Source organism: Scyliorhinus torazame, chromosome 2 (assembly GCF_047496885.1).
Source record: "Scyliorhinus torazame isolate Kashiwa2021f chromosome 2, sScyTor2.1, whole genome shotgun sequence".
Classification (NCBI taxonomy): Eukaryota; Metazoa; Chordata; class Chondrichthyes; order Carcharhiniformes; family Scyliorhinidae; genus Scyliorhinus; species Scyliorhinus torazame.
Window position 1 is genome coordinate 362,007,549 of NC_092708.1, and position 14,675 is coordinate 362,022,223.

At 49.1% G+C, this 14,675-nt stretch overlaps 1 protein-coding gene across 3 annotated transcripts in view; it reads right to left on the reverse strand.

Moving 5' to 3' along the window:
• The window catches only part of prima1 (proline rich membrane anchor 1), a 242,776-nt gene that overhangs the window by 182,735 nt on the left and 45,366 nt on the right, over positions 1–14,675 (reverse strand). The window lies entirely within an intron of this gene.

Here is a 14,675-nt window from a genome sequence, read left to right on the forward strand (position 1 = left end):
TACCATAATAATTTTAGACACCAGGTTAAGAGTCTTAACCTAACATTTGTCCTTAAGTGATTCAGTCACAAACTGCTGTATGCTTAGCATAGTTCAAGTAATCAAACTTTTTCCATTTCAAAATAACCACACAGGAATTTTGAAACAGATTGAGTTGCAAAACATCACAATAAATCAGTACTGCATAATTATGCATTTTCACTCCCAGAGGTGTATCCTTAATTGGAGTTGGGCTTCCTGTACTGTGCACTTAGAATATATCCATGCACTTTAGGAAATGAAGATCTGAGGCAGCTTGAAGTGGCAGACAACGAAGGTGTCATAACAACTGCCAGGAAAGCCAATGCACACCTGGAGGAATCTTTTTGTTGCATGTATGGCATATGCTGAGCTCTTCTGGCCAACAGATCAGTTGGATGCTGAGGAAACGGTAGCCCTTCATGTCGACGGATCCAACTGAGCCCGCCACCCCTACTTTGAACCCTACCCCTCTGGAGCTGGGCCCCGAGCTCTGTCCTCTTCGACCCCCTGTACTAGTATGGGTGCTCACCTCCTTCCCCACTTTTGGGGGTTTTGGCACCTGGTTCCCATTTTTAAAAATCAGTCATAATTCCTGCCCGCTTGACACCACAACATCATGTTGGGTGGGAAGAATCAATGAGGTCTGGAAATTCGACTTTAATCTTGCCAAGTACATTCTAGTGCATACAAATTGGTGCAAATCAGATTCGCACCCGGAACGTCATCGGGGAGGGCCTGGGAACATCGCGGTTGGTCATCTCACTGGCACAAATCCTGTTTCTGACCTCTTGTGATATTTTGCGGCCATGCTGGGATTTGCATCTGTTGCTAACAGGCCCACTAAATTCAACCCATATTCCCAAAATAGGAGAATTTGCCCTAAGTCTTCAGCGACCTGACACTTCAAAATGTTACGCTAGTTTCTTCGAGGTACAATCAGTGTACGCGTGGCGTATGCTGAAATCTTCTGGCTACCAGCATTAATATGCTCATTCCATATCAAGAGATTGCACTGATAACATTTGCAGTCCATGATCTTTTCTGAACACCACCGGTCAACACATCAAACCAAGATGAACAAAACTGTTACGCTGCTAAAATATAAATTCTAGGAATTTTATCACGGAAGTAAAATTGCTCAGGAAATAAATTGGAGAATTACTAAAACCATAAAGAAGGGACAAATTAGAAGAAGCCTTTCAGCCTCTGATTTTTCCCAAAAAGCATTTAAATTATTTTAAGCCTATTAAGGTTAAAAATGTAAAAAAGTAAATTTTAAAGGTTAACGGGCGGGATTCTCCCCTACCCGGCGGGGCGGGGGGGGTCCCAGCGTGATGGAGTGGCGGGAACCACTCCGGCGTCGGGCCGCCCCAAAGGTACGGAAGTCTCCGCACCTTTAGGGGCCAAGCCCTCACCTTGAGGGGCTAGGCCCGCGCCAGAGCAGTTTCCGCTCCACCGGCTGGCGGGAAAGGCCTCTGGCGCCACGCCAGCCGGGGCCGAAAGGTTTTCGCTGGGCGACGCGGGTCCGCGCATGCGTGGAGGCGTCAGCGGCTGCTGATGTCATCCCCGCGCATGCGCAGGAGAAGGGGTCTCTTCCGCCTCCGCCATAGTGAAGATCATGGCGAAGGCGGAAGAAAAAGAGTGCCCCCACGGCACAGGCCCGCCCGCGGATTGGTGGGCCCCGATCGCGGGCCAGGCCACCATGGGGGCCAGATAATAGAGTGAGTGACTGCCATGTGTTGCTGATCTCAAGGTCTTAATTAGGTGTTAAAAAAAAATCTGCCAGTTGTTATCCTTGAAGCGGCTAGTTGATTTTTCTAACACTGTGCCACTGATCTGGCGGAAATAAAAACTGGTAGGTTTCTTTAAAAGCAATCCACTTTGCCATCCTAGCGAGGTAAGTGAAAATGTTTCAAATAGTTAGCACACAATTAAAATGGGGAGCTAAGGGCTAACAATCGTATAGATAGAATTTAGTGCAGCAAGAGGCCATTCGCCCCATCGAGTCTGCACCGGCTCTTGGAAAGAGCACCCTACCCAAACCCACACCTCCACCCTATCCCCATAACCCAGTAACCACACCCAACACTAAGGGCAATTTTATACACTAAGGGCAATTTAGCATGGCCAATCCACCTAAACTGCACATCTTTGGACTGTGGGAGGAAACCAGAGCACTCGGACGAAACCCACGCACACACGGGGAGAACGTCCAGACTCCGCACAGTGAACCTAGCCGGGAATCGAACCTGGGACCCTGGAGCTGTGAAGCAATTGTGCTAACCACTGTGCTACCGTGCTGCCCTTAAAGATCATTCTTAGGAAAAGTTGTTCACAAGATGAAACCAGCTGTGAAGGGACGAAATGAAGAACACAAGCTGGAAAGTATCAGAAGTATCAGAAGCCTTAAAAAGAGGTTGAGAATTGAAAGTATAAACACTACGGTCAGATTGCAAATTGAAATCTGGGAGTTTTGCCAGAAGACGTATCTGTCGGAAAGCATATTCAATCTTGTAAAAATTATGATTGGTATACAAGCAACAGATTAAAACAAATGATAAAGCTTTCATGCGTTTACCTTGTCGGAGACATTTTTGTAACTCTTTTAAAAATATCAGACAAAGAGATCTTGCACCTCGTACAGGGAATTTTGATGTCTTTGCAACCTTCTACGTGTCAATTTCCCCAGAAAACTAAACATGGTTAAAATAACATTACATGGAATTGCAATTTTGGAAAGTCAATTGGTTTCATGCCATTGATAATCACGACGATGCTTGCTTTAGCCCAATACACAAACCAATACAATGCGACCGCAATCAACGTAGCAGCTGAAATGTGAAATTTTCTTCAGCTCATTTAATCATGTGCTTTGGAATAAGTAATCAAATACAAACCTTGAATTGGCATTTTGAAAATAAAAGTGGAAAAAAAAGGACAATTTACTGACAGGCAAACTGTGATAGTCACAACAACTGTGCAGAAATATTTGGGATTGGTTTCAGTTTCGTTACAGTTATAGAGAATTTTAAACGCGTTGACTCCTCAGGTAAAACAACAGATGAAAGTCAGACAAACAAATTCAGCTTTCGAATGTGTGTCTCAAGGCGTAATTTAAGAACATAAATTCCTTTTGCCGCCTGCAAGCTCTTAAAACTGTCCAATGACACACAATGCAGTGTACAGTTATCACTTCAATAGGTACAGGAATACAGTATGAAAAAATGATGATTACTACACCACCACCATTATTCATCATCTTAGGTGCCTAACTAAAAATCAATGACAGCTAATTTGGACTACGGATGTCAACGAGGGCCAAGAGTCAGACAGATTGACGCACACACACACACACATCCAACAGGAAGTGTAAGCAATGCCATTTTGGAAAAGGGATTTCTGTGCACTATTCACTGCCACAGGCAACGTCCAGAGCAGCAAGATGATGATACAAATCAGTGTGCATCCACTGCTGTCATTTCCCAACTCCCCAATACAGCCAACACCCTGTCTTAATCTTGCACGGCTGAACATAATGATGGACTAAAACCAGAGCCATTTACAAGTATCGTGCAGCACTTAAGAGTTACTTACTGGATTATTCCCTCTGCCTATTTGTGCAACATGTGCATTTTGAAGGTTGCTTAAAAAAAGATTCTCTCGCATCTTCAGCCATTCTTCAGATTCAGTAGACAAAAGATTCTTACCATTTATTGAAGCCACACTGGACCTTCCTTTTCAGTTACAACTTTTAAGCAGTGCTCAGCACCCGCGATACTGGGTAGGCATGGTGGCACAGTAGTTAGCACTGCTGCCTTGCAGCGCCAGGGACCAGTGTCCGATTCTGGCCTTGGGTGACTGTCTATGTGGAGGTTACATGTTCTCCCAATGTCTGCATGGTTTCCTCTGGGTAATCTAGTTTCCTCCCACATTCCAAAGATATGCAGGTTAGGTGGGCCTAGGTAGAGTGCGCTTTCGGAGGGTCGGTGCAGACAAATGGGCCGAATGACCTCCTTCTGCACTGTAGGGATTCCATGTCAATTCTATGTCTATTCGGTTAACTGAGGTGTGCAGCCAATGAACAGCACGCGTGGCACTGGTTGCACAGAACAATCATTTAAAACACCAGGTAACACAAAATGGGTTATTTGTGACACAATGAACAAATGTGGATTAATCGCATACCACGATCTCCACAGGTTTCCTTTTAACTCGATATTCAGTAAAATCACATATTCTTTATTTCCACGCAATAAAAGAGAGGAAGATTGCAATTAAATCTCTTTTTGTCACCTGTCAATTATTTCCAGAAACCTTACATGATAAAATAGTTATCTGGCATGCTCCGAGAATGATGTTGCTGGCAAAGCAAAATTGTCAATTTTGGGGAGTTATGTTCACTGATGGAATAGCAATACTTGTAGCATAACTTTTCAAAGAATTAACATACAGCACATTAAAACATTAGAATAATTTAATGTACAGCTACCAATCAAGGAGAGTACAGCATCCCTTATACTCAAGTGTCATTTGTTTCTGCCTTATCTACATGAAAATGGATTGCAGAATGTGCAATTGCATAACCTCTTGTGGAGAGTAGCATGTTCGCCTTTCAGCAATGTATCAAAAGCTGAAGCACCATTAACCCGGTATTTTCTCCTCTGCGCTGAAACCTTCTCCAGAGTCTTTTTCAATGTCCTTGGGCTTTTGAGGATTCGCAGCACTCTTGGTTATTTCTGCATCACTAACAGTATGTGCCACTTCAGCCTCCTCGTCAGCTTCAACCCATTCTTCCAACTCAATTTCGTGAAGTTTGTTGATTGGGTGTGTGGAAGGAATTTCAATAATTTGGGTTAAAATTTAAAATCTCCCTCATCAGAAGAATTTTCTGCAAACTGACACAGGGCAACACTTTTCTCCAAGCCCACCTTAATGTTTCACTTTGCACAGGCCACAATTAAAATCCAATCTGTTTATTGCATAAAAGGTGCAAAGTTCTGTATAGTGCCTTCATAATTGCTTAACTTTCTCATCAAATCCCTTTTGTAATAACATTTCATATGCTGGATGACTGTGGTCTATAGGTTGTGTTGCAAGGTTGTATGCTGTCTCATGAAGTGAAGATGTCTAGAGGCTTGTATTGTTGAACAGCAACTTTTTATTAATAACACATAACTATAGACAGCGCTGACTAGGTGCTGCTATCTTCAGACCAACTCCTGCCAGACTGAATTACACTCGGTTGCTCCCATGTCGCTCTTTACATCATACTGTGCTGTTTCCCCTGTTCCACGCTAGCCCTTACCGCGTCCCTGAACACCTGAATATTAGAGGTTGAGTCACTGAGGCAACACTGGCAGGCTGGAAATGGGGAAAAATGTTGCCGTTCACTAACTCAGATTCATGAGGGTGAGCTCGACAATTGCCCAGCAATAGAATAGATTTACTGGCCACACTGAGATAATCAGACAGTGCTCGGAAGTCTTTGGGTTCTGAATAACTACCGAACGGCTGCCGATGATAAAATGACATTGGGGGGATATCAGAAATTCCTGTTAATAGCATTCCTGTTGGCAGTGTCGGATGACACAAAGCTACTGTACCACTTTCTACTTGCCAATATGAAAAATTTCCCAGGTGTGTTCTGTACACAAGAACCAGGACAAATCCAACCCAGCCAATTACCGCCCTATCAGTCTACGCTCCATCATCAGCAAAGTGATGGAAGGAGTCATCAACAGTGCTATCAAGCGGTACTTACTCAACAATAACCTGCTCACGGATGCTCAGTTTGGGTTCCGCCAGGGTCACTCGGCTCCTGACCTCATTACAGCCTGGTTCAACATGGACAAAGAGCAGAATGCCAGAGGTGTGGTGAGAGTGGCTGCACTTGACATCAAGGCAGCATTTGACAGAATATGGCATCAAGGAGCCCTAGCTAAACTGGAGTCAATGAGAATCAGGGGGGGAACTCTCCACAGGTTGGAGACATACCTGGCACAATGGAAGATGGTTGTGGTGGTTGGAGGTCAATTATCTCAACTCCAGGACATCACTGCAGGAGTTCTTCAGGGTAGTGTCCCAGGCCCAAACATCTTCAGCTCCTTCATCAATGACCTCCCTTCCATCAGAAGGTCAGAAGTGGGGATGTTTGCGAATGACTGCACAATGTTCAGCACCATTCGCGACTCCTCAGATAATGAAGTAGTCCATGTCCAAATGCAGCAAGACCTGGACAATATTCAGGCTTGGGCTGACAACGGACAAGTTATATTCACGCCACACAAGTGCCAGGCAATGACCATCTCCTACAAGATTGGATCTAACCATCACGCCTTGACATTCAATGGCATTACCATTGCTGAATCCCCCACAATCAACATCTTGGGGATTATCATTGATCAAAAACTGACCTGGACTAGCCATATTAATATTGTGGCTACCAGAACAGGTCAAAGGCTAGGAATCCATCGGGGAGTAATTCACCTCCTGACCCTCCAAAGTCTGTCCACCAGCTACGTCTCAGGAGTGTAATGGAATATTCTCCACTTGCCTGGATGAGTGCAGCTCCAATAACCATCAAGTATCTCAACACCATCCAGGACAAAGCAGCCCGCTTGATTTCTCCCCCTTCCACAAACATTCAATCCCTCCGCCACTGACGAACAGTGTCAGCCGTGTGTACTATCTACAAGGTGCACTGCAGTAACTCATCAAAGTTTCTTAGGCAGCACCTTCCAAACAAAAGACCACTATCGTCTAGAAGGACAAGAGAGGCAGATACCTGGGAACCCCACCACCTGGAGATTCCCCTCCACGTCACCCATCAACCCGACCTGGAAATATATTGGCGTTCCTTCACTGTCACTGGGTCAAAATCTTGGAACCCCTCCCTAACAGCACTGTGGGTGCACCTACACCTCAGGAACTGCAGCGGTTCAAGAAGGTAGCCCACCACCACCTTCTGAAGGGCAATTAGGGATTGGCAATAAATGCTGGCCTAACCAGTGATGCCCACATCCCATAAATTAATACAAAAAAACCACAAATGCAAGTGCCACAGAGACATTCTATAAAGCCGAGGAAGTACTTTCCTAAAAAGAAAAAGAAAACCCCGCTTTGATTGGTGGCTGCAGGAGCTGAAGCATCCTGAGCATCTACCGCACCATGGCACAAATTTGTCAATATGGTTCTTTACGGTCAGTAATCCTTTCACTTGTACAGGCAGCCCACCCACCTGGAGATGTTAGTTTATGCTGCTAATGTCATCAGATAGGACCCAGGAGAAGGGCTGGAGTGAGCTACAACAGATGATTTCTGATTGTTGTATTCTGGCTGACATTCCCTTCTATGTACTGAGCATTGTTTTGTGTGAAACAAAATTCCTTACAAGGCAAACCAAGATTGAATTTCTGGTTAGGGTTCGTTAAAATGAAAAGTATAATCTATGAGCACAGTCTTTTGCTCACGAGTAAGTGGTATTTCCTTTCATCATCACTCTGTGTGTGCATTAGATGACAACTGGTGTCCTAAGGGCATTTAGAGACAGATTCCAGGGGAAAAAATACTTGGATGCGTTAAGAATAAACCACTTGAAAATAGATTTCTCATGAAATCACTGTTGGCATTTTGCTGTCACTCTCAGACTTTGCTTTTTTAAAACTCGGTCAAGATTACTCATCCGACCACAAACTAAGGATGGAATACTCTGGAATGGTTTCTAAATGTGGTAGCGAGTGGGAACAGCCGTGAGCTTCCCGGCGCTTGGCCCAGCAAGACCGGAACTTTTCTCAACGTTAATTGGGCCACTTAACGAGTGGGCTTCTCGCTGCAAATGAAGGCTCACCAGCCGATTCGCCGGGACCACGTTCGCTAACAAGGTCGAGCCCCCCACCGCCCCCGGCCGCTAACAAGGTCGAGCAGCATGCTCAGCCAACCCCAGCCAGCTCGCAATAATGGCGCCCAGGGGGCCGGCCCCAGGATTCAGGGATGCCGATCTGGCCAGGCTCCCTCCATCCCCCTCTCTCTCTTCAACCCCCCCAACCCTCCCTCCACCCCCCTCTCCCTTCAACCCCTCCCAGCCCTTCCTACACACACCCCTTCCCACCATTGTGAACCACGCATGTGGCTAATGATGCACTCTCTCTGCTTCCTCAGTGAAAGCTCTCCCACAACTGTCAGGAGAGGGCCCAGACTGGCAGTGGAGTGTCGCACATAAGAATCCGCACCTCCTTCGAGGAGCGGTCCTTGGAGGTGACAGAGGACAGAGCGGTCCCCAACACGGAGGCTGGCAGACGCCACAGAGGTGAGGAACCACCGGGCTCCACCCAGAGGACCTGTCAATCGCGAGTTGTTTTTGCCTTACTAACTGACCCATCCTTCCTACTGACCACATGTCCATTCTCCCTCAGGTCCGCCAGCCGACAACACCGGCTCACCCCTGTCCAGTCTTCCAGGAGAACACCTCGGAAGGGAGCTCCGAGGAAGACATGATCGAGGTGTCACAGCTGTCTTCCCCACCCTCCACCAGCGCAGATACAGGCACCTCGGTGGGAAATGTTAGTGGTCAGGCTTCTGGGCCACAATCTGGTGAGCACCACACAGCTGCTGAAGCACATCAGGTGGAGGCAGGAACCCCCAGGCGAGACAGCAGTCGGAGGTCTGTCGGCTCCCAGGACGTGGCTGGGTCCCAGCCTGATGCTCAGCCTGTGGAAGAGGTTTTCCCTGAATTGATGGGAGACGTTAGGGTGTGGCCGGGACATTCAGGGGGAGATCTCAGCAATTCTCCAGCAGGTCCATAGCCGATTGGTGGAGTCCCGGAGGCTACGGGCGCAGGAGATGTCGCCGGCAATGCGTGGCACCAAGGCCAACACTGCTAGAGTGGCGACTGCAGTAGAGAACCTGGTGCATTACGTCGGCACCATTAGTAGAGGTGTCGAAGGAGTCACAGAGTCGATAACAGCCATGGCTGTGAGCCTCAGCAGAATGTACATCTCGCTGGGGGATGTCAGCCAGTACCAGGCTGACCTTGATGAGGTTTTACGGGACTGTACTCGTTGGAATTTAGAAGGATGCGGGGGGGGGGGGGGGGGGGGGGGGGAGAGATCTTATAGAAACATATAAAATTATGAAGGGAATAGATAGGATAGATGCGGGCAGGTTGTTTCCACTGGCGGGTGAAAGCAGAACTAGGGGGCATAGCCTCAAAATAAGGGGAAGTAGATTTAGGACTGAGCTTAGGAGGAACTTCTTCACCCAAAGGGTTGTGAATCTATGGAATTCCTTGCCCAGTGAAGCAGTTGAGGCTCCTTCATTAAATATTTTTAAGACAAAGATAGATAGTTTTTTGAAGAATAAAGGGATTAAGGGTTATGGGGTTCAGGCCGGAAAGTGGAGCTGAGTCCACAAAAGATCAGCCATGATCTCATTGAATGGCGGAGCAGGCTCGAGGGGCCAGATGGTCTACTCCTGCTCCTAGTTCTTATGTTCTTATGTCCTGCTTTCAGACGAGAATGGCCGAGGCGCTGCAGAGCGTGTCCCAGTTATAGGTGGGCATTGCCGACACGCTGTAGAGCATGTCCCAGTCACAGGTTGGTATGGCCGAGGTGCTGCAGATCATGGCCCAGTCACTGAGGGGCATCGCCGAGGGCGTCAACACGATGGTGCAGACATTGGGGAGCCGCCAGGGTTGGCAGAGTCAGATGATGATGGGGCAGCCGGGGCTCAAACCAGCTGCCCCCACCCCCGTCCAATGGTGAACCTCAGGGCCCTATGTGCACCGAGAGGGAGGAGGGGGCGCTGAATGCCAACCCGGACCCGTCCCATGGCGCCACGATGGAGGCCACCACCTGCTCCAAGTACCACCCCTCCGATGAGGTTGTATCTCGCAGCCAGCATCCGGAACAGAGCAGCACGGCAAGTGTACATGTGCCGCCGCCACGTAAGCCGGGCCCTCCGGCCCCAGAGGAGGCCTGCCATGGGCATCACAGGCCACCTCTGCCTGCCGGGGACACCTAGATGTAGCAGTTGAGCTAAGAAGGCAAAACAAATTGAGGATCACGGAGGGCACTGGGCGAGCGGGGGGGGGGGTTATGTAGGGGGTGAGGGGGGTGAGGGTGACACCATCAACAGAGTGGAGAATTGTTTCAGACTATAAACACCCTTGTGCATAACTAGTATGATGCCTCTGACACTTACTTCCAAAACGCGGGCCAGCCTCCAAACATGTCCCATTTTTCCAGGCATCCCCCCCCCACACACTCCCCAGCCCCTTGATTACTTCTTCAATCTCAATTGGGGCACCTCGCCCCTCTACCAGGTCCTGCTCCACCCTCAGGAACGTCAACTGATCCAGAAATTGCCTCATCCCCTCCACCCCAGCCAAGGGTTCCGACTCATATAATTTACTGTAAAAGTCCTTAAACACCTCGTTCACCCCCGCTGGGTCCAGGACAATATTCCCATCTCTGCACTTTACTTTACCTATCTCCCTGGCCGCCTCTCTTTTCCTGAGCTGGTGCGCCAACATTCTGCTTGCCATTTCCCCGTACTCATAGATCCTCCCCCCCTTGCCTTCCTCAACTGTTCCACTGCTTTCCCTGTGGTCAACAGCCCAAACTCCACCTGTAACCTCCGCCGCTCCCTCATAGCCCGCATACTCAGTATCCACCACCTTCGATGTTAGCGCCCTGTTCAGAACAAAAAAGTCGATGCGAGAGTATACCTTGTGGACATATGGAAAAAAGGAAAACTCCTTCGCCCTTGGCCGTGCAAACCTCCATGGGTCTACTCCCTCCATTTGTTCCATAAAACCTTTCAATTCCTTTGCCGCAGCCGGCCTCCTCCCTGTCGTGGATTTTGACGGGTCCAATTCCGGATCAATGACTGTGTTGAAGTCCCCTCCCATGATCAGGTTATGTGACTCTAAGTCTGGGATCTTACCTAACACCAGCCTCATAAATTCCACGTCGTCCCAATTCGGAGCATATATGTTCAGAAGTACCACTCGCACCCCCTTCAGCTTCCCACTCACCATTATGTACCTACCCCCCTTGTCTGACACGATTCTCCCTGCCTCGAATGCCACTTGTTTGCTGATCAAGATCACTACCCCCCCTGGTCTTTGAGTCCAGTTCGGAGTGGAACACTTGGCTAACCGACGCCTTCCTGAATCTCGTCTTGTCTGTAACCTTTAGGTGTGTCTCTTGTAGCATTGCCAAGTCCGCCTTCAGTTCCCTCAAATGCACGAACACGCAAGCCTTCTTGACCGGCCCATTCAGTCCTCTCGCGTTCCATGTGATCAGCCTGGATGGGGAGCTTCCAACAAACCACCCCCCCCCCCCCCCCGCCAACTAGCCATCACCCTTTTTAGGCCAGCCTCGAGCTCGCGCCCTCCGCTTCCTCGAGTCCCCACTTGGGTTGTCGCTGTTCCCGAAAGAAAAATCCACGTGGAGGCCCGACCGGGTCTACTTCAAGATCCGACCCCAGGAGCGCCCAGGGAGGGAACAGACCACGGGACCCAGCCCAACCTGCCTCAGGAAGCCCCTGCCCACGACCCAGGACCCCCAAAACGGCGGAGACCCCACGCGAGGACCCAAACGCGCTGCAAGGTATTCCCGTGCCCGCAGAATGCCGGGACCCATCCGGATCGCAAACATGCCCCCCTAGCAACCCCTCTACCTCAACCAGTGCCCGGGACCCTGCCAGACGCGACCTCAGATACGTAAATAGCGCCCTGGTCCCCGCCAGCGCCCTGGACCCCACCATACGCAACCACCTACCTTCCACAAGAGCTGACATCTGCCATCGGATCCCAGGATCATCCAGCAGCAGCCACCCGACTGAGGAAGCGAGGGAAACGCGGCGGTCTGCAGGTTAGACTGAAGCAACGCGGTTCAAAGACCCCTCTCCCCAGCATACTCCTGGCAAACATCCAAGCGATCGAAAACAAGCTGGATAAACCTAACACTAGACTTACCTCTCAGAGGGAAGTAAGAGACTGCTGTGTGCTCTGTTTCACAGAGACATGGCTCACCCCCGCCTCACCGGACTGTGCCATACAACCTGAAGGCTTTTCAATTCACCGGGCGGACCGCACGGCATCATCAGGCAAAGCAAAGGGTGGAGGAGTTTGCCTCCTCATTAACTCCTCCTGGTGCTTGGATGTAGCGACCTGGTGACCTACTGCTCCCCAGACCTGGAATACCTGACCGTGAAGTGCCGCCCATACTATCTTCCACGTGAGTTCACTTCAGCCATTATCACAGCGGTCTACATCCCACCCCAGGCAGAAGTGAGGAAGGCGCTGGACGAACTATACACAGTTATAAACAACTACGAAACAGAACACCCGGAGGCCTTGTTCATCGTGGCCGGAGACTTCAACAAGGCCAACCTCAAGAATGTACTGCCAAAGTTCCACCAGCACATCTCCTGTCCCACCAGGGGCGACAACACTCTTGACCACTGCTACTCAAAAATCAAGGGCGCCTACCGTTCCATCCCCCAACCGCACTTTGGGAAATCAGACCATAAGACGGTGCTCCTTCTCCCGGCATACAAGCAGAAACTCAAGCGGGAGAATCCAGCTAAGAAGGTCGTGCAGTGCTGGTCCGAGGAGACAGAAGAGCTCTTACGTGACTGCTTAGACACAGTGGACTGGTCCATAATTAAGAACTCAGCGACCAACTTAAATGAGTATGCCACCACCGTCACAGACTTTATCAGCAAATGTGTGGACGACTGCGTGCCAAAGAAAGCAGTGCGTACATTCCCCAACTGGAAACCATGGCCCAATCGCGAGATTGACTCCCTACTGAAGGACAGATCTGAGGCGTTCAAGACAGACGATCCTGACCTATACAAGAAATCCAGGTACGACCTCCGCAAAGCCATCCGAGATGCCAAGAGAGAATATCAAACCAAGCTAGAGTCACAGACAGACTCTCGGCGGTTGTGGCAAGTTCTAAACAACATAACGGGCTACAAAGCGAAGTCGAACAGTATCTCTGGCAGCAGCGCACCCCTCCCCGATGAACTCAATGCATTCTATGCTCAGTTTGAGCAGGTAACCAACAATTCGCTGTCGAGTGCCCCAGCAGCCCATTATTCACCCATACCCACCATCACAGCTTCCAAAGTCAGATCGGCCTTCCGAAAAGTGAACCCTCGGAAAGCGACGGGCCCGGATGGTATCCCTGGTCGTGCACTCAGAGCCTGCACGGACCAGCTGGCAGAGGTATTCGCGGACATCTTTAACCTGTCCCTACTCCACTCCGAGGTCCCCACCTGCTTCAAGAAGACCACCACCATACGGTACCAAAGAAGAACCAGGCAACATGCCTCAATAACTACCGTCCAGTGGCCCTGACTTCAGTCGTAATGAAGTGCTTCGAGAGGTTGATCATGAAGCGCATCACCTCCATACTCCCAGAACTCCTTGATCCACTGCAATTCGCATACCGCTGCAACCGGTCCACATCAGATGCCATTTCCCTGGCCCTACACTCATCCCTAGAGCATCTCGAAAACAAGGACTCCTACATCAGACTCCTATTTATTGACTACAGCTCCACCTTCAACACCATAATCCCAGCCAAGCTCATATCAAAGCTCCTAAACCTAGCACTTGGCTCCTCACTCTGCAACTGGATCCTCGATTTTCTGACCAACAGACCGCAATCAGTAAGAATGAACAACAACACCTCCTCCACAATAGTCCTCAACACCGGGGCCACGCAAGGCTGCGTACTTAGCCCCCTACTCTACTCCCTGTACACACACGACTGCGTGGCAAAATTTGGTTCCAATTCCATCTACAAGTTTGCTGACGATACGACCATAGTAGGCCAGATCTCGAATAACGACGAGTCAGAATACAGGCGGGAGATACAGAACCTAGTGGAGTGACGTAGCGACAACAATCTCTCCCTTAATGCCAGCAAAACTAAAGAGCTGGTCATTGACTTCAGGAAGCAAAGTACTGTACATACCCCTGTCAGCATCAATGAGGCCGAGGTGTAGATGGTTAGCAGTTTCAAATTCCTAGGGGTGCACATCTCCAAAAATCTGTCCTGGTCCACCCACATCGACGCTACCACCAAGAAAGAACAACAGTGCCTATACATCCTCAGGAAACTAAGGAAATTCGGCATGTCCACATTAACCCTTACCAACTTTTACAGATGCACCATAGGAAGCATCCTATCGGGCTGCATCACAGCCTGGTATGGCAACTGCTCGGCCCAGGACCGCAAGAAACTTCAGAGAGTCGTGAACACCGCCCAGTCCATCACACAAACCTGCCTCCCATCCATTGACTCCATCTACACCTCCCGCTGCCTGGGGAAAGCAGGCAGCATAATCAAAGATCCCTCCCACCCGGCTTACTCACTCTTCCAACTTCTTCCATCGGGCAGGAGATACAGAAGTCTGAGAACACGCACGAACAGACTCAAAAACAGCTTCTTCCCCACTGTCACCAGACTCCTAAATGACCCTCTTATGGACTGACCTCATTAACACTACACCCTGTATGTTTCACCCGATGCCAGTACTTATGTAGTTACATTGTATATGTTGTGTTGCCCTATTATATATTTTCTTTTATTTCATTTTCATGTATATAATGATCTGTTGAGCTGCTCGCAGAAAAA